The 10,804-nt window shown below is 36.9% G+C and overlaps 1 long non-coding RNA gene across 3 annotated transcripts in view; it reads left to right on the top strand.

The window, feature by feature from the left end:
- The first annotated feature begins 254 nt into the window (after window positions 1-254).
- LOC111924197 (uncharacterized) overlaps window positions 255-10,804 on the top strand; it is a 35,791-nt gene continuing 25,241 nt past the window's right edge. For 2 of the 3 annotated variants that reach the window (XR_015278195.1, XR_015278194.1), the window contains exons 1-4: window positions 255-581; window positions 7,507-7,609; window positions 7,901-8,036; window positions 9,822-9,998. This is a non-coding gene — a long non-coding RNA (uncharacterized LOC111924197). Of the gene's footprint in view, window positions 582-7,506; window positions 7,610-7,900; window positions 8,037-9,099; window positions 9,266-9,821; window positions 9,999-10,804 lie in introns of all 3 variants that reach the window. The other variant, XR_015278196.1, reaches the window with a different exon arrangement.

The following is a 10,804-nucleotide window of genomic DNA, read 5'->3' as shown; positions in this document are numbered from 1 at the left end:
CTTAATTAAAGCATCTTCTTATTCTTTACCTTCTCTGAAGCCTCTTTTCTTTCCTGTCCCTGGTAGTTTATAAAGTCTCTTTTCATGTTGATCACTCTCTTTTTCTCTCTCTGGATAAAAAGATTAATCCGCAAGTCTCATCTGGGTAATGAAAGAGTTAAAATCTTGCCTAGGCTTTTGTAGATGGTTCTGTGGCTTCGGCCGGTGCAGGAACTGGAGCCGTCTGCGATGGAAAGTTCCTCATAGAGTTCCTCAAAGTTCCTCCACACTGCTCTGGAGAGTGTGGTTGCTGCCCCAGCCCGCTGCAGGTCCAGAGCCTCTCTCCTTCTTCACTGGGCAGTTTCTAGTGAATTTAGTTACAGCAAAACCTGCAGCCGAGCCAGAGATCAGGCCTGGCTCGGCCCGGCCCGGGGAAAAACCTTCCCCAGGCCCCCTCATCTCCCGGCCGGGAGACGGGGCAGGCCCGGCCCCAGCCCCGCCCGGCCGTATGGCCTGGGCAGGGACGGGAGGCCTGGAGCTCCGCCACCCTCCACAGCCAGGAAACAAAGAGAACCCAGAGAGCTCTGCTTTTACACTTTAAGGTAGGGTTCACAAGTTGATCCCGCTTTTCAATGGCCAAAACCGTCGTCAATTCTCAGCAATGACCGATAATTGGTCAGGAGAAAAAGACTCCAGGCAGTCCCCAGCAACTTCAACTTCCTTAAAGTTAAAGTAACCCCATGACAAACCCTTATGCCAATGACACAACTGAAACTACCCCAAAGATAAGAATTCTAGTAGGAGAAATTTTGACTCTATTCGTAGCAGTTTAGTGACCTGAAAATGGAAAGAGGATCTGCACACAGAATGAAAACAAGGGCATATATCTTAAGGATATAAAAGAATTTCTCAGATACGTTAAATTCATCAAGGCCAAGGCTGAGTTGCAATTAACAGGGGACATAACAGTCAAAAGATTCTACAAATACAGGACACGCTAAAGAAGTAAAAGGAAGTGTTAAGGAGATGAAATAATGAATGGCTCAAGGAAGGCCATTGCATCCAATGCATTCTTTCAATTTTCAGATAGATGTTAACTATGATCCAATACTCAATTAAATTAAATTTTTAAGGAGATAGGCATGTCTTCCTGAATATGGGTAAGGACATTGAAAAAGACAAAGATTTTCAATTTAGCTTAGTTCAATGACTTTCAATTAAGTACCTTTAACAAAGAGACCCCTGCAATCTCTGAATCATAGCACTTACCTTGGAGAGTTGAAGAGTAGAATTCCCTGAAGAGAAATAGAGGGCAATCACAATGTCACACTTCAAAAAGGGGAAAATATCTCTTCTTGGGAGGGTACAAACCAGTCCTTGAACTGGTTCTTTCTCTCTTGAAAGATTCTGGGGCAATTTACTAAAAATTATTTTCTAAGGCACAAAACAGTAAGATGGTAATAAAAAAGAGGAAATATGGACTCATCAGGAACAAAGCATGTCAAGTTGATGTAATTTCTTTCTTTGATTGCTGGCCTAACTGGATAAGGGAAAAGTCACATCTGTGATATATTTGGACTTCAATAAGACTTTCCTAATAGCCAGAATAAATTCAAATGTTCTAGTATACAAACCAGAGAACTAACTTCTAGATGAAATCATGTTCAGGTGGGTTGAAAAAAACTGTAGAGGACATGACCTATGAGGGCAGATTAAGGAAAACCACAACAATTTTGTCTAACAAATAAGTGCAACAATAACATTTTCTCATATATCAGAATTTTTTTTATATGCAATCATCTATATGAATATATATATGAGGCAATGTGTATTAAAGTTGAGACAGAAAAGCTTGAATTACAACATAGGAGATTGGGGCTTGATATTGGAACATTTCTTTTAATAGCTGAAACACCATAATGGACTGCCTGCTTTCTTTGGGCATGTAATACTTTTCTTCAGAGAAGTTCTCTTTCATTTGCTTTGCATAAGTGATGATAGCAATATTTCAGACAAGTCCTGTTGCCTTCAAGCAATGACTGCTTCTTGGATCAACCAAAAGTCTGCTAAAACTTGAGAATTATGCAACACAAGACTTATGAAGACAATTAACCTTTAACCCAAAAAATTTATGAGAAAGCAGTTCCTTGTTCAGCATCAACTTATATATATGTATATATAGACAGTTCTGTTTTCCTGGTCGCTCAGAACTGACCGTCCTGAGCTGCAAGGTATATAAATCTTTTTAAATTTAAGCACCTGTAGGATTTAGAAAAATGCCCAGATATGCAGACAGTGAAGACTTCACCACACACTAAAAGTACAAGGAAGAAATTTCATGGAACAAAAAGGCAACCAGCCAATGTTTTGTACCCAAATCCACTGCTTTTAATACTTGCAAAATATGTCCTTAAGGAAGTTGCTGCTATACTCTTCCAGAAGCTGCTCTAACCCTCAGGGTTGAGGCTGACTGTCAGGTTTGGTGCTCACCTCTAGAAGTATTACTTCCAGAACAAAGCTGGGGCCTGATTTACTATGGAGCAAGTGTGTATTGTCTTGTGCCTTTCCCAGGATTCAGAGGCTCACAGGAAAGCTGCAGTATCTTTCACTGTGATCTTTTTGTACACTACAAAGAGTAAAGATTGGGTTGGAGAGCCACTCCTGAGTTCCCAGCAGACTGAGTTTTCCCTGTGCTCCATCACACAGTCCCTAGTGTGCATGGTGTCCTAAGTGTTTTCTTGGGCTCAACAAGCATTTCTCAAACTGATAGCATTCTACATGACCAAAACAAGGTCTAGTGAGTGGAACTAACAGCATGTCAATACAATGATTTAGCATAGTCACTGAAACACTCTGCATGCACAGTGTGCCTGGTTTCCTGTTGCAGAAAGAGAAATATCCAGTGAGGGAGAATCCAGAGAGCAGTCAGCCAAACAGGAGAGCACATGATGTAAAAATATTACCTGTTTCAGCATTAGCTGTTCAGAGTATGCAAAATGGTCAGTGGTAAATTGTCTCCGTTTTTTATTATTTCTGAGATTTACTTTAAAATGCTAGGAAATAAGTTACTAGAAAACTAAAATTTAATGCATTGGTTATCTAATTCCTGAATAATAGTGGCAACCTACCTTTCAAGCATCCTTGTTTTCTTACTGCTGTTTATTAATAGTGACCTAGCTTTTTTACCTGTCTGACAGTGCCCGTCTTATATAACACACCCTACATCTAAAATGGCAAGGGTCAGACAACATGTTCCTGAATTTATAAATTAAAGAACACTATCCCATAATAAACACTGAAATGTTGTCATCACCATCTATCCACTTTAAACATAAAAAGTCTAGAAAATGAAAACAAGCATGAGCTCAGGCTGTTAATAACCTCTAGATTATTTTATGTCACTCAATGTTTCTATAAGGATCTATTTCAGATTTTTAACTCTTCATACCACCTACATCATTATAGAAATCTCTGTCACTAGATAAAAGAATCTTTTGGCTTAGCCAAACATTCAAATATTAAATAAAACCAAGTTCAAATAACTTATTTATCACAAATAGTTTTATTTATTAGCACAAAAATTGAGAATTTAATCCAAAATGTTACTTCAAAGTGGGAAATCATATTTGAGGTGATTGTGCCCCTACTGTGCCTACTTCAGTGGTACAAAAGGAATTTGCTTCTTTTCTATTCGTTTCCAACATCTTACAAAATAGAGCTTCTAAGTACAAAAATGAATGAAGGTGACAGATGTTGAACATTATGAAAGGTAAGTTTTGTTGGAGAAAATAGTAGAAATAATTTCTTACACTGTGAAAATCAAGCAGCTAATAAAGGTTTCATTTTGTGGACAATCAAATTTTCTGGTCCAGAGAACTACTTAAAATAGCTGAAATCTAATTCTGTGTCTCTTTCAAGAGCTGAAAATGTAATAATTCTCCAACAGCACCCATGTTCAAGCACAATTTTGAAGTCAGATATTAGGACCTATTAAACAGAAGGTGCAATTTGAAGAGGTAGAATATTTTCCTTGTGATTTTTTACCTCTACAAAGGATTTAGTTTGTTTTTCATGCTTCATCTGAAGACCAGGAGTCAGGATGTAATAAGCATGGTTACATTTTGAAACAAAACATGGAGAATCTTGGGAAAAAAGTGCTTAAAAAAAAGATTGGTGCTTGTAGCCTGTTGATTCAAATTTTATGAAACTAAAACCATAGAATGTTGGGGAATATTTCTGTTCATTTCAACAGAATGGTTCTGCCAAACCCAAAGCAAATGCTGAGGATAAAAAGTAAAAGTTCAATTTAAAAAAATAATTCAAATGTGAATGCTCACATAGTTTAGCAGGAGACAAATGTGCTTTACAGGTAGTATGTTACAAGCAAAGAGAACATATGACCACTACAGCCTGTATAGAATTCAGTAATTTCTTGTAAAATATATGTTCTTTTGCTTTGCTGAGTAGCTAAATGTCATTATTTCATCATGCTTTGAGGTGGAAAGCTCAGCAGGTTATAAATCATGATATAAAGAATGACAACCATGTCAGAGTCATGTGGTTATTTATTGTTATTTTCTAGCTTACTTCCTGTTTTGTTTTCATTTTGCAGGCATTCTAGAATCATTAAAATCTTTTAAAAAAAAATAAAAAAAAAAGAAAGAAACAAACAAAAACACCACAAAACAAACCACAACATTTTCTTTTCTCACAAAACTCTTTAATCTTTTGTTAATAATTGAATTTTAGTTTGAAGCTTTCCTTAGGAACTCTTGGAACAACTCATGTCTGTGCTTGCATTAAGACCTGATTCAGCCAATTATTTTTGCATGTGCCCCTTTCAAAGCACACAAATAGTCATCCTAAAGGAACTTTTCAAACTGAGCATTTTGCAAATGAGTCAGCTAATATTAATAGTCTCCAGCATAGCCATATTTTGATTCCTGGTAGTCATACACTAACTTTACATTCAAGAAAAGCCATAATGGATCTATGCTGAATTTAAGCCCTGAAGTTACACAGTGGTCTGTGACTTTCAGCATTTCTTTATACACACACATTTATATGTGGCCTCATAGAAATTAAATAAGAAGTAAGACTCTGTGTCTTACACTGTCCCTCAGGTAGTGTTGAACAGTCAGGATTGAAGACCTAGGACTGTTGGGAAAGGCTTTAACATTAACATTTCCTCAGAGGAGAGGAGGGCCTTCACTGAACACGCTGAAAAATGACTTGACTGCATTGTAACAAGAATCATGGAGCAGAAAGACTAATTCTTGCTGTGTTCATGAGTCAGCATGAGGCCCTGTGCTAACTGATGTACAAAATTAAAAATTAAAAAACTCATTGCTCCAAAAAGCTAATAAAAAAATCAGGAAGTATATTCTTGGTACTCTGAGATGGAGAAAATGCGATACAGTATGACCATGTACTATAAAACTGGGATATTATATATATATATATATATATATATATGTGTGTGTGTGTGTGTATGGTAGGATCTATTAAGAAATGGTCTTTGAATAACTAAGAAAAACCAAAAAAAACTCTCTGCACTAAAATAGAATGAGAGGTAGTTTTACAAGGTTAATTTCCCAGTGCAACAACACACTTGCAGACTCTTTTTCAAGTTGAATATATTTTAATGTTGATAATATTTACCCATCCAGTCCTGCAGAGAACGCTGACAAAAAACCCAGCTGTGTGAAACCTTCCAGGAGTAGCCTGGACTTTGCCCAGCTGTCTCCCACTATTTTTCCAGTACTTTTCAGATTTCATGTTATAAACTTAATTTTGAAGCAGTATTACACACGTTTATTGGATTTCCTGCATTTGCCTCTTGGCAAAGAAAAAGAAAAATGAACCGGTACTGACAAAGATGGCTTGTATAGATAGGTGATTAGAAGACAGGACATTAATCTTATTCCATCATGATGAAGTAATATGCATGGTGGGCACAACTGCAAACAATGAATAAAATATTTAGTTTTAACACCAGGGAAAATGAGGCAAAAGTGAAGAATGCAGCAATTATGCATAAATAAATGAGTGAATTTCCATAAACGATCTGAAGGGATTTTATTATACAGTGTAAAAAAACTTCCAACATGATTTGTTAATAAAATAATCAAATGGTTTTTTATATGCAGAAGGAGAAGGAACAGAGCAAGCAAAAAGAATGTAGAAGCTATTCAGTCTCTGTTCCCATTAGGAAACAAAATATTAAATCAGTATCTTGAGTGAGAGGTTTGGTAGCTGTAAATCAAAATAGTTTCCATTGGCATAACAGAAAGGCATTGCTTTATTCTACCTGAAGATTTGGCCCTTAAAAATTTGCTGTAAGTAGGAAGGTCTTTAAAGTTAAGAAAAATTTAAGAAAAAAATTCATCTTGTAACATAGCACACATCTACTAACTATGGATGTCAGTTAAATACTGGGTAATCATCCACACTTGAGAAGATTCTTCACTGTGATAGCAGCTTAATCTAGGCAAGGTAGTTCAAAAAACAAAAGATGAGGATTATTTGACTGGAGAGATCAAGCAGTACCTAAAAGCATGTGTCCAAAATTAGACAAAAGACTTTTAATTCAGCCAGCACAAAGATGCAAAGATTCAAACCCACACTTCATTTCTCCAGTGTGATCAATGCCCTCCTTTAATAGAAGCCAAGACACCAGTAGGAGAAAATGAGTTTTATATTTGCATCTCCACTGAACTTTTAACTTAAACTCACTGCCCTTCCTACTGGCCCAATTTTTTGCCTCCATTGCATCTCAGAGCATTCAACATATATAATGTTAACCATGCAAGTCAAACAGAAGATTCTTCCAGCACACATCTTCCACAGAAAAAGTACAAGAACTTGGGTTGTGCTGGAAGAAATAAAAAGAAACCTCTTTAGAAGGAGACCCAGGGTCTACTCATGATGATATTTAGGGTCAAGCTCAAGTTTAGTTCTCAAATATACTGAGACATATAAGCCATTCTGCTACAATATGGCCCACTTAATTCCATAAACATTGACATCCTTGACAGCTAAAGTAGGCCCAAATGTCCAATTTAACATGCAGCCTACTTTTTAGGCTAGTCCTTGACAAAGACAGAAAGTTGTTTAGAAGGATTATGAAGCAGAAGCAGAGCATAGAGGGATCACTGCTGACAGAACTCTAGACTTATGACCACCAAAACAAAGTTATTTTGAAACAATTTCTGAAATTGCGGAAAGCACCAAGCTCATAGAAAAGCTGCAGTAAGATCAGTTTAATCCAGATGGACAGGTAGTAGTGATAGCATAACTGTGAGAGGGACAGCAGCAGGAGGTGGGCTGCAGAATAATCTTCAGGTCTACCTTGTTTATCAAAGCTGAGACAGTACCACTGCCACTGCCAGGCAAGCAACTGGAATTGCATGTTCTAATCTAGCCAGCCTTGCACATATCTATAACCCATCCTGTTGAAATACTGCTTTTAGAAAGTGTTTATAAAATACCACAGTTTTGTTTTGTTTGTTTTCCCATTGCCTCAAGGAACACTGAGTGGACATGCAACATGCCTAGTGTATGGCTCCTGTTGGCTTCTCCATGAGAGCTCCAAAGGCAGAGGAGGAAGAGGAACTCCAGTGATAAACAGGCAACAGTCAATCCTGATGACAGGAATAAGAATGAAAAAATGAGATCTGCTTTTTCCCCCCTTCATTTCCCCTCCAAAGATAAATTTTATCTCTGATTTTCTCCTGAGAGCATGTTCCATGCAAGATGAACTATAAAAGTGCAGTTATTTCTTATTGCTATTGTGTGAATGAGAGAATATGTTTCATTCTTTGTTTTAAATAATGTATTAATGATGTTGGATTGTCAAAATGAAGTCTTATATCAGTCAAGCTATAAACAAAAGAAAGCTAATTTTCCCTTTGACTTCCAGATAAATCATTAATTATACCACAGACCAGATCAAATTCGGTTATAAGAAGAAATGTGTTAACAGTGTAATATAAGTATGTCAAATTTCAACAAAAAGGACATTTGGATAATGAGCTGTAAGCTCTTCAGAGATGAAGGTCAGCATTATTTCTATCTTATTTAAGGGAAGCATGTGTTTGGGCAGGTGTTGGTCATAATCTTAAGTTCTTTTTTTAATTGGAGCATTTAACTTTACCATAATAACTTTATACTTTCATCTTCTTGACTGCCTAGCATTCACTGTGTTCATCCAAGGTGCCAGTCACCTTGTTGCCTGTACTAGTCACTGCACCATTGAAATGTACTTTCACTTTGCTTCAGGAGCCAAAGAAAAGTTTGAAACTGTTATTAACTCAGTGGTCAAGCTGTTTTCATACCATTGTTCAGATCAGAAAAAGCTAAAGAGGGTTTTTAGACCCACTAGTAGTTCCATTATCATGTGCTTTCTTCCATACCTCAATAATTAGTTCTTTGGAGTTATTCACAGCAGTTTCAGGGCTGTTCTAAACAATATTTCTAACCTACAGATATCCAAGATATTTTGAACATGCATTTTTTCAGTAACCACACTTTTCTGTCCTCAAAGATCTAATATCAGATTAATGTTGTCATCATATGACTGAGAAATATACCTGGGTGTCCTTATCTAGCTTGTTCATCTGGAGTTTGCTGTTTCTTAATGCTCTGAGACAGATGCAAAGCAAAGTTAACATGCTAAGAAACCAGGAGCTGTAACAGCATTAGAAAAAACAGTCATCACAAAAGTACACAGTTGCATTTTACTTCCTTCTATGAAATAGAGATAATTTTATTTATCCTGTGTGATTATCATCCTCTTGTTACTTATTATATGGGTTCAAAAAAAAGTGAGAAGTTTTTTTGCAGTTGGATTAATGAAGCTACATTTCAGACAAAGAAAGCTGAAGTTCAGGATTCAGCAGGCTCTCCAAACCTGGAAAAAGGAAAGCCAAGTTTGAAACAGCATGCACATTGTCACTAAACTCAGAGCAGTAAGCACTTCTGATGAAAACATCAGATTCATTAGTGCTTTTAAATGCTTTTAAAGATGCTGTTTCATCTTTAGGCACAGAAGTTCCACATCAGCTTTACCTTAACAGTGAAGCACACATTATAAAAGAGCCTTTTCCCACCTACTTTCAGCTGCAAGAGTCAAGTCCAACCTTAGTGACTTTTCTCCATGACCCAGTTAAGCATGGTTTGACTGATTTCTAGTTTGATCGCCAGTCTCTTGCAGTGAGAGCAAGACAGAAACCCTGTTGGCTCGGGGGGAGACTCAAAAGGCAGCTCCTCCCAGATTCATGCAGTGGTAAGAAGATTTTGTGATTCATTTTAAAATCACACCTAAGAAGTTCGGGGTCCTTGTTTAGCTCCCTGTTTTGTGTGCCTGCTTCTCAGTAGTGTGGATGCCCTTACAGTCACTTGCAGCTTGCAGAAAAAATGCAGTTCAGGCGTCCATGATTCACAGCAGGAGAAAGCAAATTCTTCCCAAGACCATGTATTTGGCATCCTGTCACTTATATCACACATTTCTGACAGAGATAGCCTATCTTCTGCCTTTTGATAGGGAGACACAAAGCTGAAGTCAATGAATCTTTCATACAGGAAATGGAAATTCATCACTAACATAATGTGGAACAGCCCCTACCCACTGAAAGTGAGATTTTCTCTCTCATGTGAAAGGATGTCTATTTCATCATTATGTCATGATTTTTATTTTTTTATAGAGACAGCAATGATATTTTAAAATAAGGAAAAAATTTATTTCTGATGGTAACAAAAAAATAGTATGGAAGAATACTCTCAAGACAATAGCTATTATTAACAACATTTTCCTGTTACTTATTTCTATATATCTAATGCAGCAGGATTCCTTCCAGACCAAAGTCACAAGGGTTACATAGTCTACATATAGATGCATTGTTCCAATCATCCCATCTCACCAAGACATCTCAAAACACTTCACCCAAGATCTGATACTTTCTGTGGAGGAACTGTTTTCCCATACAGACTGTACAGGAGATCAGAGATACATGACTATGGTAAGTTAGTTTTTTTGACTGGCTAATGGCATAGGGACCAGATACCTTCATCGATCCATTTCACAATTTGAAAGTATTTTTAGATTTTAAAGAGCCTTCACAGTAATTTCAGAAGATTTCATATGGAATAAGACCTTTGCTTGGCCAGTTGGATAGGCTGCTACATGGTTCATAATCCAAAATAATTATCTAATGTCTCTTGTCTGTAAAGACTGCAAAACAGTAAACCAGCAACTGGATAATTGAGATCAAAATACAGGAATACGTACAAGGAAGACATACAGGGAATGTCAAATCACATTAAGAATGGAGTTTAAGGTGACAGTGCCAACCCAGCTAGCTGTTCCCACTGAAGTTAGCAGAAATGTTTACAAGAGCAAGATACCCAAAAAATCAAACCATTTAGCAAGATATCAAGAATTAATTTAGAAGTCTAGCAGGACTGGTTTTCCAAAGCCCTGCTTACTCAGGCTTTTTCTCCAAACCCCCAAGAAATATAAGTGAGAGAGAATATACCTGTTAAAAACAGGACATTTTTAGAAATGGACATTTAGAAAACTCAATATGTATTTAAGCCTCAGTCAATCAATTTAGGAAATCTCTATCCTTTATTTTTTTGTGTAAAGCAGATAATACTAGCCAGTTTCAGCTGCCAAATGCACAACAGGAAAGTGAGACCCTCTTCAAAGTAAAAGCTATCATCAGTAAAATATGGTTGTAAAATTTATGTTCTCTCAAAGCAAACCTAAGCCTTTTACATAAAACTTAGAGGAAACAAGAAAAGCAGAGTGTGGAAGGCTACAGAA

The sequence above is a fragment of the Cyanistes caeruleus genome, chromosome 1, assembly GCF_971803275.1.
Source record: "Cyanistes caeruleus chromosome 1, bCyaCae1.hap1.1, whole genome shotgun sequence".
NCBI classification, from domain to species: Eukaryota; Metazoa; Chordata; class Aves; order Passeriformes; family Paridae; genus Cyanistes; species Cyanistes caeruleus.
Note: the sequence above shows the minus strand (reverse complement) of the source record. Positions and strands in the feature narration are given on the sequence as shown.